At 43.6% G+C, this 18,385-nt stretch overlaps 1 protein-coding gene across 4 annotated transcripts in view; it reads right to left on the bottom strand.

Annotated features, from left to right (window-relative positions):
- The window catches only part of znf438 (zinc finger protein 438), a 56,303-nt gene that overhangs the window by 19,448 nt on the left and 18,470 nt on the right, over window positions 1-18,385 (bottom strand). For 2 of the 4 annotated variants that reach the window (XM_082546668.1, XM_082546669.1), the window contains exons 2-3: window positions 7,884-7,969; window positions 4,229-4,318 (exon numbers count right to left, since the gene is read on the bottom strand). The gene's annotated coding sequence lies outside the window, so the exon portion shown is untranslated. Of the gene's footprint in view, window positions 1-4,228; window positions 4,319-7,883; window positions 7,970-8,073; window positions 8,095-18,385 lie in introns of those variants that run through there. The other 2 variants (XM_082546670.1, XM_082546672.1) reach the window with 2 other exon arrangements.

Here is an 18,385-nt window from a genome sequence, read left to right as displayed (position 1 = left end):
CACATAGATGTTCAAACAACAAGGCCTGTCCACTTCTATCTATTCTCTGCTGCTCCTTTGTCCATTGTTTATTAATATGCTCCTCCATCCTTGCTGACAGACTGAGCGATGTTCATTACTCACAAGGAGAAAGCTCAAACACTCCTGCAAATGAAGACTGCATAGAGTTTTTGCTCACGCTGGCCCCGATGAAGAAAAGTGATGCCACTGCAGCCTTGACTGGGGTGCTAAGAAAACACCTGCACTCCCAGACCCACCTTAATGATCACTCGACGCAATGGGAGAACTTTAATGGGGCCCTGGAAGGGAGGAAGGAAGGAAGCTGCCAGCTTGCTAATTTTAGGCACTCTGCATCTCAGATGAAACACTGGAAATGGCAGAGAGGAGGCGTGGAGAGGCGGGAAAGATTTCTGTCTCTCACTTTTGACTTTCTGCATCACGTCTCTCTAACCATCATTACGCCATGCATCCGGTATGAGAGAGTCTCAGAGCTCTTTGATTCTCTGAATCATTTCTCCCTCTCTTCCTGTTTCCTAGCCCTCTCTTTCCCTCCCTCACTTCCCAGCTTTCTCTGCCTCATCCTTCCTTTTTCCAACTCTCCCTTTCATTCGCGCCTCCCTCCCCTTCTGCCAGTACCTGAGTAAATAAACAGTGTTGTGTGGGATGCTAATTAGAGCAGGTTCAGGGACGCGAAGAGCCCAGAGATGGATAAACAGCAAGGTGGGGAGGAGAAGAGATGAGATGGAGGGGGTGGAGGTGGAGGTAACCCACCCCAAGGGCAACACAACACACGAACACGTCAGATTAGCGGTGAAGGACAGACAAGAATGGTTTTGGCTTTCAACCCAACTGAAGCACTGAAGCAAAGGGAGCGTAGCAAAGCAGAGGACTTTAAGGGGCTTGCAGGGGAGTAAAGGGCACTGCCAGAGAAGGGTTCACATACTGGAGCTTTGGCCATGTTGAGAGGAAGAAAAAATGTTGTGTGAACCTTCTTAATGACGCCTGCTCCTTGAGACCCAGTGTGAGATCAAAAGAAATGCAGATGAATCCAACAGTTAAAACAAAAACAGGTCAATGTGAGGCAGCTTTTCCATATTTAACGTTGAATTGTCTTTCTGGGGGGGGTTAGCTGCAGGATGTGTAGGTAAGAAGGTAATGTTACAAAGGAGAGGTAAACGCAAACAAGTACACTCACACAAGTGATGAATGTACCTCATTGCATCACTTAAAACATTGCATCCCAACCTTTGGGATTCAACAAACACGTCACATGGGCTCAGGAACGCTGTTACTAACAACAACTGTGACTTTCAAATGTGCTCATTATAAACTGGATCCAGCCTTTTAGTTACTGCTACATATAACAGGTAATCTTTGTCTGTAGGGACCATTCGCGGCACACCTTTGCATCATTTGCAGCCAGAAGTTGTAACAATTCATCCATTCACCTTGTTAGCCAGGTCCACTATTTGATGCTTAGCTGGCAAATGTAACCATTTATACTTTTAGCTAGCCAAACACACTTTATGCTAATAATTCCAGTTTATCCTCTTTGTTCGGCTGATAATTCGTTTTTTTATCCACATTAAAGCTAACAAATTGACCTGCATCCTTTAAAATTTAAACTTCTATTATATTATTTTACGTACAGTAACTACTAGCATATAACAGAAACCAAATGGAACCATTTATAAAAGGGACCTGATCTTAAATAAATCTCTAAGTGACCTTTAAAACACAGTATGTGCATTGCTGACTTGTGACTATTGTTTTGTATGAAACCGTCTAATCCAAGGTGAGACAGATCAATGGGTGAATCTTGAATGGGAGTTCTGGTCAGTAGCTTTACTCCCACTGAAAGTTCCTTCTTACAGAAAGGTTCATGATTTTGCTAACAGCAATTGTGCCCAAGATTTTATGTCCAACAGACTGAGAAGCCAAAGCAGCCTTTGCAGTCCATTTCTACACAGGCAAGGGGAAAAAACCGAGGTAACTTTACTCTATAGGAAGTTTGATGTCGGAATTCTAATCAGCCTAATGCTTGTTATGTTGGCACATAACTGCATACAGCAACCCACACAGTCATTTTTCAGATTGCTCCGCTGCATGTGATAATTGTTTGTGTGCTATCAGCGCTTGTGCCAGACACTGGGCTTTGTGTTTGCTGTGGGTGCTTTTGTTATGAAATGACAGCGTGTTTGCTTAATCAATCACAATCATCGGCAGCAGCACCCTCCCCTGCAAGAACATTATGGATCATGTTCTGTAGAGACACTATTCCAGAATTTCTGATAGCATGGAATAAAAAAACTGGGATATAAAAATGTTTTTATACTTTCTTATGGACATTTCATGAACTTGTCGAGGTTTTGCATTTTTTTAAAGCCTCTGAGATAAACCATTTCCTCCTCTGTACTCAGGCTGTGTGGATAATGTGTGTGTGCGTGTAGAAAGCGTGAATGTATGGGCGTACAGTTAATGTAAAATTGAAACCTGAAATGATTTCAAAATACTCAGAATGAGGCGTTTTTAAAAATTCAAAAGGAAAATCATTATTTTATCAACACTACTCGAAACTCAAAGCAGGCAGAGATCCACGAGGAGAAAAGAAGATCTTTCTGTCTGCAAAAAGCTACTGCGCTCGAACATCAGCTCAGATTTCATTCTGCGGCCTATGATTGCGTGTTTTAAAGCTTAGCATTCAGATTCAAAGTGACAGACTTTGTGACAAAAGACTTACTGGATAAGGTTCATATTTCCTAAGTTTGTTAAACTGTTTGATTTCTTTATTACACACACTCTTTAAGTGTTATATGCACCAGAAATTAGTTTCCTGAGAAACAGTAATTTTGCAATGTTTAAGTACACTATAACTCTGTTTCTAAAAAAAAAAAATAACAAACTGTAGAACAAAGTGATTTGTAATCATTTGCACTCTAATGATTATTCCTGCAGTAGCCTAAGCTGCTCCAGCAGAGTGGCTCAGTGGCTGACAAACATCTCCCACTGGTGACTGTGTTTAACTGTGAGCTTTACTAAACCTCAGCAGGAATGGTCAAATCGCCTTTATCTCCATGTATGATGTCTTCAGAAATTGTCTGTCTATCTCAGTCTTTGTTCACAGTCCATAAATCGAGCATCTGCTAAGGAGTCTCTGTTGGATTATAAAACCCAACTAAGACAAATGCTGTCTGGCAGGATCAAAGGCGAACTCGGACTGTAATAATCACTGATGCTGCTGTTAAATTAACCAGACGCTGCTCACTCCAGTGGGAGGGATTCCTCTCTTCTGGCAGGCGGTGGACCAGGTAAAAGAAAAGACAGGAAGTCTGTGGAAAAACGTCGAAACAGCTTGGAATCTCTACCCTACCAAGAAGCAGCGTTAACTGATTATGTAATACGCAATCTTTAATGTTGCTCTGAGATGTTGCATGATTAAAAGACATCCCCAGATTAGGGACACAAAACTAATGACAGGGGAAGGAAACCTTGGCGTTACACGGACTTGCATAAGCTTTTAATCTCACGTTAAGTCCACCTCAAACACTGATGAAGAGATGAGAAAGAGGAAGGTAGGGAGGACTGCCACGTATCTAAGAGGCCGAGGAAGAGAGGGGAAATGTGGGATATGTGATGGCTGGATGGACGAGCTATTTTTATAATGAGGTCAGTGTGAGCTGGGGGATTTCATTCCCCTGGGATGGACACACACACACACACACACACACACACACACACACACACACACACACACACACACACACACACACACACACACACACACACACACACACACACAAGAACTGTGGTGCTGTGATGCTTCTGCTGAGTGAGACCGTCTCTGTCCACAGGAAGATGAGGAGGAGGAAACCCAGAGCTACCCAGGTCTTTCAGGGATTTTTGCCATACCCTGATTAATCCATCTCTGCTACTAGAATGAGAGCCGATCTTTAATTATGGAACACGACTGACATTTTCTGATATCTCTAAAATGTTTTAAAATCCTAACATAATGACAGTAAACCCTGCTCTCTACAGCCATCACATAATTTCATTCTCTAGTCCAATTTTTAATTCAAACTTTCCTTAACTTCTTAGTGTTTTTAAGTCATCGGCTGAAAGCAGCAGGTACAATGTTTTGCTGTGTGCTGGTGTAGCACTTCAATGTCTCTGCATGGGGTCAATAAAGTTTATCTTAAAACAACTGACGTAGACCTGAGGTGTTTACCGATTGGATGATCTTTCCTTCCTTTTCAGCTGCTCACTTTCTGGTTGGTGCCCAGGTTGTGGTCCCCTCCCCCCAGTCTCCGCACTCCTCCTGTGAAGACACATCAACCCTTTCACTCATTTTTATAGACAAAATCAAAGCAATCACAAAATTTTGGTAAATGGTGACACAGATGTGGTGGATTATGGAGTCCCAAAGGGATCAAAATTATAATGTGGGATAAAAAATAAATAACAGGAAATAAAGAATAAAGTTTAAAGAATTATTTAAAAAAATAAAATAAAATGAGAAAAATAAGCCAATCAACAATTAATAATAATAATTACCCCACCTAATAACACAGTAGTTCAGAATATGCTAACGGTCAAGCTAACTAGCAAGGTCAAAACTGTATTATTACTCTGCATCAAAAATAAAGAACCCATCTTAGCAGACAGCTAATTCAGTTTTGCTGTAGTACTAGTATGTGAGGAGCAAAAAGCTGACTTTTTTTTGTTATAGTAGCCAAATTTAACTAGCTAGCTAGTTAGCTAGAGAGACTCAATAGCCTCAATAACTCTAAATATGCTATCTAACTGGCACGCTAACTAGCAGGGTTGAAACTGTTTTAGCTTTAAGATATTTTAATTAGCATTAAAACAAACACAACAATCACCCTTCTTGTTTCTAATCTGTGATTATGGTGTAAAAAATAAAGTTATTATATCTAGAGACAATAAAAATAATTAGTGAGAATACCTTGAGTAAAATTAATCTATAAATTGCAATTATTTTAATTACTTTAACTTATTTTAACTACTAAAAAAAAAATACATGAAATATTTAAAATCCCATTGATTTAATTTAATGTTGAAAAAGCATAAATGTATTCCATTAATTATCTGGAGAAATATTGTGGTAGCTGATCAGAAATTTAAAGAGCAAACTGGTGTGATAACAGACTGCACAGGAGTGACAAGGTTTACACCCTAGCATGGCTCTGCATGGCCTGTTTCAGAAGTTTGCGCGCACACACACACTATATCAACAAATTCTCTCTTGCAACCCCTCGCTCGCTCTAAACGCCTGTCGCTTTGACCCTCCATTAAGCTGAGCGAGTGCTCGTTTAGCCAACAGTGTCTCAGCAGTTGGGGACGCAGGCTGCCCACTCAGTCAGATCCAGCCGTATTAAATAAATAAGGAGCGCTCTTCTGTGTAAATTATTCATTTAACACGCCTTATCCTCCTCCAACAACCTTGTTAGAGCAACTCAGGAGTCGGAGGGGGGGAATGGGGCAGGGGTGGGGCAAAAGGAGGAGGAGGGGAGCAGACACCGCGGCTCATGTGCGACTCAGCAGAACCTGTGGTGCATCTCTAAGCTCTCTGGGCGTTCAGTTGTAGGGGGGCTAATTCGCTCTGACACCTCCTTTGTTTCAGGCGGAAAAGTGCTGCATACACACAGCTCCGTGTTCGCTCGCACTCTCTACACACTGACATGCACAAACTTGGAGAGAAAGAGCACAAGAATGGAATTTTTAGTGCATATTCATATAATAATCATTCTAGTTGTCTGGATAAATTATTGAGAAATAGGAGGCCAGGACACGCGATGCTGGAACGTGAGGGCTGCATTTGTTTTCTTGCTGCCCCAACTCGAATCAGACAACACAGCGAGTCATCCGCTCTAAACAAGCTGATTCTAATGAGCCGGGATGCTAACCTTGAGGACAAATACGCGACAGTACAGAACACCTCATATCTCAAGAGTGCACTCACGGCACGTCTGAGAAAACGTTTATGCAAGCTTGAGTAAAGCACACAATAAGCATCTTTAGCATTTTCTTCATATATATTTTAGAATATAAATATCACACTGACCCTTTATTTTCAACTCAAAGTCAGCTGCACTCAAAGAACAGTTAATTCCTTCTGATTAGGTGGTCTAAAAGCTTAAGTAATAAGCTTCAAAGCAGAGTGTAATTCTTTCCAGGTATGGGGGAATTAAAAGTAAAGTCTTTCATACTTTGAGTTTTAACGCCATTTAAGTCTAACCTCACACCATGTGTCACAGTTTGTAGAAAAGAAAGTCTGAATTTAAAGGAGACGGGGTTTTTTTTTTAGCACACATTACACTAGACTGGTGAGGTCTGACCATCAGTCTGCAGCTGAATCAGGATCAGCCCGGCGCAGACCGACACACTCACTCTCTCTCTCTCTCTGACTCCAGCGTTCAGGCCCAGAGCGGGAGGTTGTTATGTCAGCTCTGACAGTGCTCATTACCAGCCTCTACGCTCTGGATTGGAGTTAACAGGCTTTGGCGCAGGCGTAGGCCAGTTAGACCCGACTGGTACAATGGAATCAGTGTGTGTATGTGTGCGTGCCTGTGCCGAGAGTTAATCACAAAACATTCTTTCATTTCTAAATCGCACCTCGGGGCCACTGTACATTACAGAGGCACCGATATGCTATGTGCAATGACATCTACTGCTTATTTCCATTCTCACTTGAGAAAAGTGCTCCATACGAGGGCTGGCCGCTCAGCTTCCGCATGCCAAAAAGCTTCTGTTGAAGTGTTGGTGTACTGCTGTGCATCATTTCTGATTTATCGTGGAGAAGTTCTCACTCGAGTGTTTAGATGGCTGAATGAAAACGAGATGCTTTTGCTCTCTTATCAGGGAGACAAGAAGTTAAACAAAGTTGTTTTGAAATCTAAATAGTCTGTGGAGGAGTATTAGGACCACGTTCAGCAGACGACAACTGTAATCTTCACATTTCGACTAATTTTGAAATTAAGATAAAATGAAGCTGCAGTTTAAAAGTAATCTTGTCACAACAAGTCACAGATTACTCATTTACACTCTGCCCGACTCTGCTTGGATCAGCTGGGTGTTGGTCATGATGGACCTACTACACAACCCTCACAGCGCGGTTCCTCCCATCTCTTCTTTACCTTTCTTGTCTGATATAAATGCCAATACCGATGTATCAGAAAACAGGCCGACAAAATCATGCAATAAGCTCTTTGTCTGTCCGTGTATACAGCCTACTGTGGTGACTGTTGTTCAGCAGGTGGGTAGGTTAGTGGGTCGGTCTCTTGCTCGTTCCAGTCCACATGCTTTAGTAGAGCCACTTCAGCAGCGACTGATCTCTGATGGGGGTCACCGCCCCTCGAGGAGTAGCATCGGGAATTGAAGCGTGGATTTCTTGCTCATTAGACAAATGTATAAACCACTACACTATGAAGGTTCTTAGTCTATACAGTCAATCAACCAATCAACCACTTACAAATAGATCTGATCTGAACTTTGGGTATAAACCACACCTGTCCACAGAAAAAACTTCTTCCATTCCAGCCACCATGGGCAAGACCAAAGAGCTGACAAAGGACATGACAGGACTGTAGACCTGCACGAGGCCGGACAGAGGTACGAGCCATCGACAAGAACCTTGGTGAGAAGGTGAAAAATGTTGCCAACTTTTTGATAAATAGAAGAAATTTCAATGTCAAACTCTGTGTTGTGTTGAAGTTCCAGTTCAAATATGCAATAAGTCTGAACAACTTTTCCTTGAAATAAAAATGCAGAAGCTTCTTACTGTGAAATCAACCGCTGTCATCCACGAAACAATATGTTAAGGAGTGGTTTGCTCTACGTGATCAAAGTATTTTGGAACTTACAAATTTTCTTGCACGCTTAAATTTGCAGGTTGCAGAAGGGGGGGGATTATCCAACCAGTTCTATACATGCCACCAACGTGCGCCACCTAGAGGAAAGAAAAGCAGCACAAGTCAAGATTTAAACATTTCTCATTTATGTCCACAGACATTACAGCTTAGAAGCTTAATACGTAAAAGCAAAGAGATTTACATGATAGTTGTTTTGGTGTTAGCAGTTATCTGTTGCTGTCATATGGATCATTACACCGGCTCTGGTCTATCCTGCTGCTTTCAGGTGTCTCTGCAGGTCTTGCCCTCCTTCTCTGCCCGTCCCCTCTCAGCCCCGTAACCAGCAAGTGATGCCGGTGATTACACTTGATTAAGGCCTTCTACTTCAAACAGACCTGATGTTTATACAGCCCCTGATATGGCGGATAGGATAAAGAGCAGGTTGAGTTCTGTGTTTGTGTCGGTGTGCATGTGTATTTGTGTTTGCCTAGATGGGAGGATGAACACCATTACACCTAGGCTTTGTGTACATACGATTGTAATGACAGCCTGTATAAAACATGCGGTGTTGTGTTGTTTATCATTAGGGGTGACTGTAGTTCATCGATGCAGTGTTTCTTCCCAGCCTAATTTTAAAAAGTTGTGGAAAACCTACTACCTTAACTTTGATTTAAAAGTCCAATTTTTAGACACGAGTGTGCCCCAACTCAACTACACCTAAATGCACCTACCTATGAGGCGGTGCCTCCTCATATGAGCTCCTCTGTATGTCTAAACCTGGGCATTGCCAAGCCCGTCATATTGCTTTCCATATTTTTCTAATCTCTAGACAGAAAGAGGAGGACAAAAGTGTGAGGTGTCCCGCAGCTGCAGCACTGCAGCCTGAATTAGCCCCGACCACATGAAAAGCTTTCGTCTCTATTCCAGGCCAGGGCGGGAAAATTACAGCCCTACTCGCTTTACTCTAGCATTAAACCTCAATTAGTGCACAAGTACGCCGATGATGTCATCACCCAGGGACCCAAGAGCCCTGGAAAGAAGGGGCGCTGAACAGTGAGATACGCTCACAAACCACGTTGCTTCGAACTTTCGGGCCCGTCTTCTCAGCCGCTGAGAAACTCAGTTTGGCGAGGAATAAGGTGACGCTCGTGCGATACGGCCTGGAAAAACAAACGTGCAAAAGAGGCTTGTGGCCTGGTTTGGCTAAATTTACCAGGAATTTTAATTCTGAGATGTAACTCGAGGTTTCCCAAGAGGAGAGAGAGGTCAGCGAGGTAGGACAAGAAAAACTCTGGTTTGACCCTCGGTGACCTGGCAGGAGACAGAGGAGGAGGTGGATGAGGAGGAGGGTGACGAGGCCTGGCTTCTATCCAAAAAACACACTGAGAGTTCACGCTGCCCTTCTCTCAGCAAACCACTTACATTACACAACAAACTTACATAATCATATGGAGGACTACAAAAAGCCAGCTGTAACAGCACCATATCACAATGATGCTACACTTCATTATTGCTGTCACATATCTGAGCATTATTTCTGTTAATATAACTGACACTGGCCTTCATTACAGGTTTTGGAATGAGCTTTTTGGATACAGTTTTTTACTTTTAACTGGGAATCAGAGAACGTTTCCTTAAAGGACTGAAAAAGCCGTATCTGGAATTGATCAAATCGAAATCTTAATCAGAACCTATCCTGTGACAAGTGGTATAGTAACCTAACCTGACGTTTCTGCTTCTTGCTCCACCACCATTAACTGAATCGAATAAAATTTGAGAAAAACAATAAGAAATTCTAAAAGTAAGACCCAAGCTCTAATAAAGTAATTCCCTTTTATCAAAAACCCCAGACACAGCGCTCCCTGGATGTTTATTGTAATCTAAGGTAGTCCCCATGCTGTGGGGTCAATGTTCCTTCATGTCCTACAAAGAGGGGAGCGACTTCAGTGCAGCTCAGCATGGGATCACTCGCGGGCATCGCCTTGTACCCTTCTCTTTGTAACACCCTGTGAATAATGCATCGCAGCTCCCAGCAACTTCTCACAGGTTGTTTGAGCGAGCTGCTCGAGGACTACGGGTCCTCTTAGGTGTACCTCCACCTGAAGAGATGGATCACTCTCACATCTTCAAAGAGAAGTCAGTCAAACCATAGATTGTTAGTACCACCCCGTGGGTTTACAAAATGTTACTCGGTCTCTCACAGGTGCAGAGAAAGAGGATGGGGCCAGCATTTCTCAGAAAGTAGAACAAAAATTTTTTTCCCCTCTCCCATAGAGCCAAGCTCTGACAAAAACTTTGAGCAGCGGTGGGGGTGATGACGGGGGTGGTTGAGATCAAAAGCCTGCAAGTTCCTGGCGAGCGGACCCAATCAGCCGAGAGGGCCAAGGAGAGGAGGAGAGACAAGTGCTTCCCTTTTAAATTGATCCCACTGAGACCCTCAAGGTTCCCCTCGCAGGACTCGCAGAAAAGCGATAAAAATCTGGCCCTGTGGATCTGATGAGAGACTGGGAGGGGAGAAGGCTGAGAAGAAAGACTGTTTCGGGGGGGAAAGAGCGGCACAGAAAGAACAGAGAGGCACAGCGAGAGGAGATCAAGGAGAGACGAGAAGGGTGGGCTCATCCTCTGAAGGTGCATCCAGGCGGCGCCGTCGTGTGCCAGCGAAGAACCAGAGCAGTGAGGACCGGCACTATCAGCTATCTAAACCCATGTTACACGTCTGATCATGTGCTCAACCAATCAACCGTGGGTGTATCTTTATTATGCTCGGGTCCTGGCAGCCTGAAATATTGGCTCCTTCCGAGCTGGCCTGAGATCAGACTCTGGATGAGGCCGGTGTCGTTATCCGCAGTATGCTGGGGCCTCAAAGGAACACGCGCTATCAGAGCAACCCAGAGACCCCACAGCGTGCCAGACTCACCACAGACCTGCCCGAGTCGCCAACACAAACACCCAAATGTGCTCAATAAGGTGCTGTGAATTTGCATTTCCTTTCCAGGTCCACTGGATGTAGTTCATAGTAGAATAGAAAAGTTATTATCAGCAGGGGGTCCCAGTTATCAAAAGCGGCAAATGGGTGCGTCTTGTCAAATGTGACAGAAAAAATAAAGAAAATAATCATCTGCAAATCTCATTTATCACAAATTAGACTATGTAGATTCTGAAACGTCCACAGGAAGCTCTTGGTCTTCATTAGATGATGAAATAAAGCATACCTGGTTACAACTGAATAACTGAAATACATAGTTAGGTTTATAGTTTAAATTCAGATCCTAGACTGTGCTCACAGGTTTTTCCCCTGCTTGTGCCTTAAAACAAACACAAAATGAGAATAAATAACAGAAACAGTCACCCAAAGAGCCAGTTTATAGCGCCAACATGTTATGGAAGTCCTGTGACGGGTATGTTTCCTGCAGGGTCATCCTGGTAAAAACTGGGGATGTCTGAAAAAGATTTAAATTGCAGTGACAGAGCCATGAGTTTAAAGGCTGTAAACTTCTATCCAATAATATACGAGAAGAATTTACTCTATCATAATTAGCTTATTTTTTTGTGGGCAGTTAATGCTATATGTAGACTCACTGCATACCAAGTATTTCATTTCATAAACCTTTTCAATTAAATATAAACTTTATGTATTTGATTGGCAGGCACAGTAGGATCTGGATGGCACTGTGTGCACTATACTGCTCTTTGCTACTCCACCAACAGCTGCATACGAGTGTGAACCCTCGGGCTCAAAGTGTGCTTGAAAACAACTAGTTTATATGACGTGCCTCTGACCGTCAGACAGAAACATTTTGCACCTTTTTTTCTCAAATGGTGGCACTCGAAGGCGGGGTGGCATTGCGGATGTCGTGGAGAGGCGATAAGGGATAATTGTGTAACTGTGGGGATAATGACACACGTTTTCACACGGCTTCGCACGGAAGCCACTTGTGGTGATGCCCGTGGTTGTAAACATGAAAACTGAACAGCCACGTGCAGTGAGCTGAGAGTGCTGCAGAAAGCTGCAGAAATGTTCGGACACCACGTAGCAAGAGGTGTGGAGGAAGGAAGGTTCAGATGCCGTCCGACCTGCCGACAGCCTTCTGTTTTTTGAAGAGCACACCGGCTCCTTTATTTCCATCTCTGTGACTCACTGCATCAAGCACACAAAAAGACAGGAGCTCTTGGAAAGAGACTTAGGAGGCAGTGGGATGCTGCCTGGAGGATGATGGCATGCTCTCTGCACCACTTTCAACTTTGGACATTCAGAACAGCTATAAACACTTTTGCTTTTAGACACGGTCAGACACACTGTATGAAGCGTGAAGTATTTAATTTTAGGCATTCTGAGCCTGTTAGCGGGAGCAGGAGGCGGCAGGTGAGAGGTGAAGTCAGAAGGAAGCAGGCGGAGGAAACGTGAGCAGAGAAAAAGAAACATTCCTTGACTCGGCCAGAAAGAGGCCTGGTGGGCTAACTCTGAGCAGTTTACCCCAGCGTCATGATGTGAGTGACTAGATAACAGAGCTCCATCTGATAATCACATACTCTGCTATTACACTTCTTAGCTGTGTGACTGTAGCAGGCCAGAATAAGACAACCAAACTGTGATGGATAGCCCACGCTGAGCAAGAATAACTTACAGCCTCATAAATAAGCAGATCTCTACTAATAGGATTACAGTAGCCCTGAGGCTGACACCCCCCCTCTACCAGCCACGCTCCTCCTCTCCTTATGACAAGCACCCTGAAATCACGTCAGCGTTCGACATCAATATTTTGACATTTCATTCAGCTGACTCTCCAGACGGAGCCATTTATTTAATTAGCTGAATCAAAATTGGCAGGAGCGGCAAATTCAAAGTTAACGTGACTGGGGCTCAGTTGCCACAGGTAACCTTTTTGGAAGGACTTACTGTGGCAAATTGATTGCTGAGAGCGCAGACTCATCATGAGTGCTAATTTTCAGAAGCGGCGCACGGCGGAGCAGGGAAATAAGAGGCTCTATTTATAACAGAAGGAAACAGCAGAGGGGGATTAGCCTGTCATTAGAATAAAAGAACCCAGAAGAAGAATCAATTTCAAGGTTTAAAAAGCTGACAAACTCAGTTCACTCGCTCGCTCGCTCTCCATCCTTCGCTGCTTCTTTCACCTCGGACAGACCAGCCTACAGTCGGCCACATATGAGCTTTCATTGAGGCGCCAAGCTCGGATTTCTCCCTCTTCTGCCTAAATGGAAAACTAAAACAGTTGTGTTGTTTTATTCTAACAACGCCGTTGCTCCAGTCACCTGAAAAGTATCACACTGCTGCTTTTTGATTTAAGGAAATATTCCATCATTTTACTTTCTGTGGGTTTGACTTTGTGGGGAACAAATAGCATTGAAAGCTTGGTTAATCCACACTCAGTATTTTGTTTTTCAAAAATATCATCCAGCCAGATAATCCTAGCAGAGCTGTCACTATCACTACATTAAATCTCTTTGGCATGAGCCGCTTTGTTTACAGATTTCACGCTGCTCATTTCAGTGTTCGCCTCCTACAGAGGGAAGTGAGTGTGTTTGATTTAGAGGCAGATGAAATACTAAAGATGGCATAACCGAACGTGTGCGGTTCACCTCTTATTGCAGATGAAAATAAGGAGGAGGACAATGACGACTCCCGTGCCAAAATCTTTCATCGAAGGTGATGATAGTCCTGCGCTGCCAGGAAGCTGTGACAGCATCCAGGAGACAACATAATAAAACTAAACTGCACGGCAACAACAAAGAAAGTCTCACTTTTAGCAAGTCATGCTCACTAATTTTACTCTTGGTCTTTAAAAGAGCAGCTTTGCACAACAGTTCAAACTAATTAATATTTATCTCATGCTGGGCCTTAGTTCATCCACTGTATGAAACCAGCTGTTTTAGGTCTTGTCCCTGTGTGTCTAGGACACAATTTTAGGTTTAGCATTCTTATACAGGGCTTTCTATATGTGAGGGCACATGTAAGAATCACGTTTCTAGGCTTTTAGTCCATTTTCAACCAACAAATCATTGAGTTGACCTTCAAGGCCTTGGTGGATTGTAAGCCTGACTTTACTGGATTGTTAACATGACCCCACTCTACACCCCTACAAAATTTGATCACAGTATATCTGAAACTTTTCCAGCTACTTGTTTGCGAATAGAATGTCAGCAAAAACCACCAAAAAACCTCCTTGGCAGAGATAAGAATAGAGAAGCTGTCTGAAACTCTGAATTCACCACTGTAACAGTGTATTTCAGAAAATAAAGAAGGCCATCTTAGATAAGACACTGAGGCACTATAAGCGTCATATGATTTGCATCGTTGTAGCTGTAAAACTGTGAGGATGACCACCATCACTGTGAAACATACACTCTAAAATCCCAGAGTTGCTCAGCGAGGTCACAGCATCCAACTCCTGTGCTGCCAGTGACTTTGTCACCTCTCCTTTCCATCAACAGCTCACTGAATTATGTGACATTTTCATTACTGGCACGCTACCTGGTCTACCTCCAGGTGTGCATAATGGAGACAGCCTTGGAAAACCACCATCTCCCAGCATGCCGTTGGGAATTGGACCAGGAAGGAAGCTTAGAGCCGATTACCAGGCCGAGAGGCAACCCAAACTGTGTCATCTTCCCACTCCCTCAGCACAGAGCCCTCACCCCCCTGACCCAGGCCATCATGTGCCCGGGTGAAACACGGGGCACGTCTCTGGGACAGGAACCGCACAGGAAGCAGCGCAACTCGACAAGGACGGAAACTCGCGAATCGGGGGAGAGGGCTGGTGGTGAGAACAAATCGCAGAAAAGTAAACTTTTCCACCAACGCCACATCGCAGCAGAGGAGAGGCAAGCGGGGCGGGGGCACCGGCGCATTCCTCATTTGGGGAAGCAGCTAAGCTGGCTGTAGGAGGCGGCAGCGGAGGGATTTAGCGGGCCTCAATAGCGAGGATGAAATGAAGACGGGCTCGCGGTGTCGCTTTCAGAGGATGCTGCCAAGAGTCGTCACATTACTGATACAGAGGCAGGAAAACAGATTCAATTAATACACTGCAGCAGACAGTAATGCTGGACTCTTCAATCCAATCCGCTTAGAGAACATCTTAATAGCGCATGAGAAGGAAGAATATTGTGCTAATCTGTCTTGTCTGCGGAGCGCTCCGACATCCCCCATTGATGTTGACATCCCTTTAACATGAGGTTAGTGGGTGTTTGGCCTCCCCTCCAGTCATTTGTGAGCTGCAGAGCCTGGAAATGATTAGGCCTGGGAGGGCAATTAGCCGGAGCATCGCCGAGCTAAATATAGTCCAGCTTGGACTGTTGCTCCTGGGTCACATCTACACTGCAGCCTCTACCCAGGCATGTTAGCGCAATCTGGATCCCGTTTTGTTTTATGACTGATGCGAAGGCCGCGCTGACTCAGGCCAGATAACATAACTCAGCCGTCGATCAGGTGTCTCCAGGGGAAAGGGAGTGGGAAGGAATCGCGTAAGGAAGAATAAAGAGATGAAGTTTAAAAGAGAAGCACATGTTAACCGTGATGTTCAGAAAATACCAGTCGACTCTATGAGCTGTACAATCGAAACCTTTTGGACTTCTTTCGTAACAAGCTGCCTCAAATGAAGCATGGTTGGGAAAACATGCTTTCCCACAGCCTTACAGCATCTAAATGGTATGCAGGGAAAGAATTCTTTCCCATCGCACAGCTCCCTGCCCCGCCAGTCCCCTCTAGTATCTCCAACCCCGAGTAAAGAAAAAAAAAAGAAGAAAAAAAGGGGGAGATTTTATCCTTAAAAACAGGAGGTTCGCCCACTCGTACACCTGGGACGGCTCTTGGATGGAGGAGGCAAGCTAGAGGGTTATAAGAGCCTGGGAATGTTTAACATCAAGAAAGCAATCAGAACGTAGCTGGAGCTCTGGGAATTAAGACAGGAAACATGGAGAGTAACCCCTTCCAGACCGAGAGGAAGGAGAAGAGGAAGTGATTTAGGTTTGGTGGCAAATTCATACTGTTACCTGAAAGTGTAAACTTCATTTCCGCAGATCTAAATGAAGCCATTTCACAGAAGGACTTTTTAAGGACCTGAAAAGTTTCACTTGTGCCTTCTTAGCCAGATCTCTGCTGCCTACATCAGTGATCACAAGGCTGATGAGGGGCTCAAACATAATACAAGAAAAGCACTGGAAAATTTTAAAAAAAAGCTCAACATAGGCTCTGCTTCAACTTCCCCATCACTGGTTTGACCTGGTGTATCTTTCAGCACAGTATACTTGTGTAGACCGAGGTGAAACATAAGTGGAAATGTTCTGGCACTACACTGAGCTCAGCACAAATTGTACAAGACAGCTCAGGAAACAGAGGTTTGCTTTGTGCCCTGAGCAGAGAGCATTTATCATCCAATAAAACCTGCAGTAAGAGACCTATTCCTGCACTGTCCTCTGACCCACGAGTGGCATCAAACAAGACCAAGTGCCCATAGGAACTCAGGAAATACATGATAGCGAGAATTTTTTGGTTAAATTTAACTTATAATTGGGAAAATAAGTTGAAAATCAACACGTAAATTTTTTTAAACTTGGTCAAAATCCTCCCAGCTGTATAGAGTATTTTCTTGGGTCTCCGTATCAACTTTGAAATTCTAGTATCGTGACAACCCTATAAACTATATCAGTGGCCTCACCCCCAGACTCTGTTTTCATTATGGAAAGCATGACAGTGGGATTGAGGAGATCCTTAAAGTGTTCCTTCCATCACTTGACCGTAGCATCAGTTGAGGTCAACAGCATTCCCACTGTATCGTGTATAAGTAGAGCACTGCTTCCCCCTCTGACAATTTGCAAGAATCATTTTGAGGCTGACAAAAGTGTTGATCCGTGGTCTTAAACTAATCCCAGGGGAGTGGGCCTTCCGGTATCTGACCTGGTACCTCTCCCAGCATCTGTCAGCTACCTCTAGGGTCCCACAGGCTAACCAAGTCCAATAAGACCCCTCCGTCAGCCTGACAGATCCTTTCTGGTGTTCATCACCTGGATCTGGGTTTATAGGCACTAACGATTTTGGACTCCCTCAGATTGCAATCGAAGCTCTACTGGGAATTAAAGATCTCATGGACGGGCACCTCAAGCAGACATACCCATGCTATAGCTCCACCCACTTGTTCTTTTAAACCTTTTGTAAGCTGCAAACAATCACTAGAAATCTAGCTGCTAGTGGCTGGTAGCAATAGGTCTCTAACTTTTTCTGACATGCCCCACTTTCCAATTTTTATGAATTATTAATACTAAAAAACCATCCAATCTGAATTTTTGTTGACCCACAGTTGAGACTTACAGGCTTAAAGTGAGGATGAGGAGAGCTAAATGCCTTTATGAGCAGAAATTTGTTTTTCAAGCAATCACTGTCTTGTTTGATTTTCACAGTTAACAAGCTGCGATTTCAAATAATGGTCAGACTAGAAATCTGCCCCAAGCAGCAACATTATTGATTACTTTTAAAGATGAATCAGTCATTTGTTGTGTCCATAAAATGTCAGAACATAGTGAAAAATGGCTGTACTCTCATTAAAGCCTCTCATTAATAATGCCATCACCAGTAATTATTGGGTATTATTATTAAATTAGCCATTTTTTTCAGTTGCTTGCCCAATTATTCTACATCCAACTGCTTATACACCTACAGTACATTCACAGTATTCAGTAGATCTCAAGATATTTTTCTTGGAATCACAGACTTGCTGATGGTGCAAGAAAAAAGTAAAGACATTCACAAAGTAATAAAGATTTAACATTTTGAAACATAACACATATATGCAATTCTGTCCCAGTTCAAGTAGGAAAACCTCAGGACCGGGAAACAAATAGTTTGAAGGAGAAAAACTGTACATAGCAGTGTACCAAGCAGTAACTTCCAGAACAGGAAAGTAAAGCCAATACTGTAGTTAATCAAATACCCACTTGAGGGTGTCTTCAAATGTGAATCAATGGGTTTTGGGGAGTTGGAAGCCCGATGGACTGAAAGTCGTTCCTGTTCCACTTCTTTGAGGTCTTTTTGAAGTCCACCGCCTGGGGTGCATGCGCAGTTGGTTCATTGTAATATAAAGTGTCTGTGGATGAGCGTCTGCGTTCGAAACAAACTGGCACGGACGTGGACATCCACATGAATCCTCGTTGACACAGTCTGATGACAGAATTAACAACACTTGGACCCAAAAATGGACCCAAGCGGACTCTAGCAGACTAGAGAGACACGTGAAGTATAACGCAGGCCATGTTAAAATTACCAAGATCAGTGACAAAATAAGCATGTTTAGGGTCAGGTACAAAAATTTGTTATGGTCTCAATAGCCAATTTCCCTTTTCATCAAAACTGTACAGGAAGGTAGCCATCTGCTGGACTCACCTCCGTTAAGTCTCATCTTGAACTGTGCACACTCTGTGCTGCTGATGCCTTTGAGCCTTTTGATCGAACAATCTCATAATAAAAACAGCATGCTGCGCGGTACAGCCTGCCCAAGAAGCTCATG

This window comes from Aulonocara stuartgranti (assembly GCF_965226115.1).
Source record: "Aulonocara stuartgranti genome assembly, chromosome: 9".
NCBI lineage: Eukaryota > Metazoa > Chordata > Actinopteri > Cichliformes > Cichlidae > Aulonocara > Aulonocara stuartgranti.
The sequence above is the reverse complement of the archived record's forward strand: the minus strand, read 5'-3'. Positions and strand labels throughout refer to the sequence as shown.